The 4,103-nt window shown below is 40.5% G+C and overlaps 1 long non-coding RNA gene across 1 annotated transcript; it reads right to left on the bottom strand.

Moving 5' to 3' along the window:
• Positions 1-307: 307 nt before the first annotated feature.
• Positions 308-2,868, bottom strand: LOC308116323. The gene is made up of 7 exons (XR_013935768.1): positions 2,775-2,868; positions 2,577-2,670; positions 2,165-2,483; positions 1,632-1,922; positions 1,253-1,543; positions 573-684; positions 308-447 (listed from the first exon to the last, which is right to left on the bottom strand). It is a non-coding gene; the product is annotated as an uncharacterized lncRNA (long non-coding RNA).
• Between the last annotated feature and the right edge of the window lie 1,235 nt (positions 2,869-4,103).

Here is a 4,103-nt window from a genome sequence, read left to right as displayed (position 1 = left end):
AAGCTTATTTCTACCAAACAAGATAGTACTACAGTTGCATGATTTTTTCATCTTGTTACAATTTTAGCGAATAGAAAATTAGGAATATAAGGCTGCAAGTGACTGATTAGTTATTGAAGCTATAATGTTGAAATGTCATCAAATGGCAAAAAGCACTGGAAACAGCTTCTGCAAGAACCAAAAGGTAATAGCTTAATAATGGAGGCAAAGGAGCTCCAAATGAGCCGGTCTGAAGATGTTACCAGTATATATATATATATATATATATATAAAACTCTGATAATTCTAAGCAAGTGCATAAAATATCTCCATGAATAAAAGAAAATGTCTTGCACGTTTCAACTGGGTTGTAGAGAAATAACACTATACTCTTGCTCAACTTCTGTCTTTCTGAGGGAAGCATAGACGTCCATCTTTTTGGCATGTTTCCTCTGCTTGCTTTTTCTCCTGCAAACACATCATTTTCAACATTATACTTTGATCAAAGCACATTACTTATCAGCTCATGCGGATAATTCCAAACAGTTTAATTTGCTTGGTTGCTAGAGGGAATATTCGGCCGACTTCCTTACTGTTTGTAAATGTAGACCACCAGGGCAGCGATAAGGACAACATTCAGACTGAGAGACACAGCTGTTAGCCAGAGTAGGACTGCATCATACGTCTGCCTACAGTCCAATGAATCTATGGAAAGTCATGAAATATATTATACATTTATATACCAGCAGGAACCATTGGTATGCACCGATACAAGTATTGGGTCTGATACTGTGAATAGGTACTCATAAAAGTAATCCGACAAGGAGGAGGAGCGTCAGCCGTGTTGGAGATTATGGAGACGAACAACAGGGACAAAACTAACAGCAAATTATGCACATGACTTTTGTTGATTGGTGATCCAATTATTCATTTGTGGCTGCTGGGAAAAACAATGATTAGTTTTCTCTTTGTGGCGCTCCTGAAGGTTGTGGAACAGCGAATCCCAATTCACAGCAGGGAAGGCTGTGTTACGTTTCAAGATCCCTCTGCTATGCGGGCAGCAGTACATCTTGTGGTGAAGGTGGACTTTATTTCACTTCAGTAGTTAAACATCACACCATACCCAGGGGCAACCGGCCAAAACTGCTAAAGTAGTTCAAAGAGCAGGAAGAAAAATTACAAAAGATGTTGGCGCGAACAAGCTGCTGAGGGAAGTTGCAGTCGATGCACCTCCACCACACACTAATGCCATGTGACCACAGTTTTCACTCACCGGTCATTCTGAAGCTGTTTGGGAGGTTTTGAAATTGAATTTCAAGTTCGTCCCAGCCCAGGTTGTTGCTGCTGATGCATTTCACACTGGTGTTGGGGTAGTTACCAAGAAGCAGGGTAACGGTGCTGTTCACTGTGTGGCGGCTGCTGCTGTAGCTCCTGACTGAATAGTCTGTAAAGATCTCCAAAGGCCACGTGATGGGTGGCAGAGGATTCCCTCGACTGATGCACACACAGACCAGGAGTTCACCCTCAACCAGGCACCGCGAATCTCTTTGGATTTTCGGTGGAACTGCCAGAAAGAAACACAGAAAGAAAGCTGTCAAATAATGTAGCGGGTGCCCTAACATGGAGTCAATGCAAACAAGACTGGTACTTACACTGCACATTTAAGGTGACAGTACTGTTCATGGCATGATTCCGGTATTCTGCCACACATGTGATGGTGGTGTTATGATCATCAGCAGTAGGAATGATCTGTACTTGGTTGCGCCGACGCATGAAGAACAACAAATCCCTTTGTTCAATGTCTTGTGGTTGTTCACCGTGCTTTGTCCACTTGAATTTGATATCTGCGCCACCTGAACATAAATGAGGAGCTCTGCAACCTACTGTGGTTGCTTTTCCCTCGATCAAAGGAGAAAACCAAAGTGTTGGTTTCTGTGTCAGTCCTGAAAATAATCAAGTGCAACCATTAACAATTGTTCTACACTGCAATGGTCGATACCAGTTACCACAAGTGACAAGATTCTTTCATAAGAAATATTTTTGTTGTCTCTTTGAAATTCTGCCTGTTTGCTTTCAGCTGTATTTGATGAGTACAGAGTACACTCAATTCACCATTCTAACTTGGTAATACTGCGTCAGTATCAATGTCAATCAATATTTGATAGAAGGGAAAAGTTCTACTAACCTCTCACAGAGATTTTGACCCTGTTGGGGAAGATGTAGGTTTGATTACAGCCCCATTTTAGTTTGAATCCATATTCATACTCTCCAGGTGGTAGACCCTTTATCCTGTAAGTCTGCTGTGTTTGAGATTCAAAGGTCGTCACAGTTTCCATGTTTCTGACTTTTGAAGGATTCCCTTCAAACCATATTTTCTTATATGGGATGAACTCTTGGTTTGCAGGAACGGTCAAATTGTAGAGGGAGGATTAAAATACACATCTCAGCTTCCTCTTCAATATGCTCTTCCACACTGATCGAAAAGTCTCTGTCAGCAACAAGTTCTGTCAAAAAAAAAAGAAAATAGTGTCAAATGATATGCTAACTGTAGATTATTTGAATTGACTGTTAGTGACGGATGTAAGACAGTGTCTGACCGTTCATACATGGCGACTGGCAGCTGCAGTATTTCACAAAGAGCCACAGAACCACTGAGGACATCAGCACCATCGTGTTTTTGCTTCGGTAGCACTGCGATAGAATTACTCAAAGTAAGTCCAAAACCGATCACTTCACTTATAGATGCATGAACCAAACATGTCTAAGAAATCATGGTATGTCCAGCTTTGCCTTACCTCCTGCTTCTGTATCACTGCTACTTGTTGAAGCTGGGTACAATTGAGGAGTGGACACTTGTAGGAAAACCCCAAATTACTGCAAAAGTTACTGTCACCCAAAAAGAGGAACATGCTACTGTAGGATTACTCCGGAAAGTTCATGTGACAAGATGATAAGGACCAGAGTGACATTGTCCTCATACCAACTTAATCCAGATTTGATTCGTCTCAAAAATCTTGAAATGTTTAGATGTAAAGTAAAACACATTTGAGCTTAGGCCCAAACCAGAATCCTCCAAGTGATTAATAACAAAAGTCAGGTGACTCACCACCTCAGCTTTCGTCCTCAAAGGTAGCAACTTTGAGTGTTGTGCTTTATTTCAGACAATGACTTCTTCAAAATTAGATTCACGAATGTACAAACCCAATAGAAGTGCTTAAATCTACTGGTCAATTGACTTAGATGGCACTCTCACTACTGACAGGGTCCTATGTCTCACATTAAGATTGTGCACGCACGCACGGAGGCATGCATGCACGTGCACACACACACAAACACACTTGATCAAACATCAATGTTAAGCTCAGAGACACTGATGCTTGTGTTGCATATTGTGTTGTTCTTTATAAAGAAAAAGCAGAAGAAGTGGAAAGCTGCATGCAGAGGAACTGAATGCATCACTTCCTGCTTCTGTGTTCTTCCTGCCAGTTTCATATTAGATTAGCAAGACTCAGTATAGTTCACACACACACACACACACACACACACACACACACACACACACACACACACACACACACACACACACACACACACACACACACACACACACACACACACACACACACACACACACACACACACACACACACACACACACACACACGGTGTACACCACTTTCTGTAGGCATAGGCAGGAGTTATTCTAAAAGTGGCTGCAAACTTTATATTGGTGACAAACAGTGACACAAGACAACTCAGTTTGCATGGGATTGTTCTCTAGTTATCTCACAAAAAATAAATATTTATACATATATATATATATATATATATATATATATATATATATATATATATATATATATATATATATATATATATCCAGTTGTTAACAGTTAGGCATTATAAAGTTACACCAACTGATACCTTTCAAAAGTACCACTCAAAACTTGGATTTCAAACACAGCGATCATACAGATATGAGTGCTGAGTTACCAGGGAAAGATAACTAGTTTCTACTTACCCAGAGCACGTGTAGCAGTAGTGCTGAGATCAAATTACCCAGAAAGAGCTCAAGGATTTTTTTTTTTTTTCCCAGGGCGAGCTCAACTTCTGGACATCCATAA

This window comes from Lipophrys pholis, assembly GCF_963383615.2.
Source record: "Lipophrys pholis genome assembly, chromosome: 11".
Taxonomy (NCBI): Eukaryota; Metazoa; Chordata; class Actinopteri; order Blenniiformes; family Blenniidae; genus Lipophrys; species Lipophrys pholis.
The sequence above is the reverse complement of the archived record's forward strand: the minus strand, read 5'-3'. Positions and strand labels throughout refer to the sequence as shown.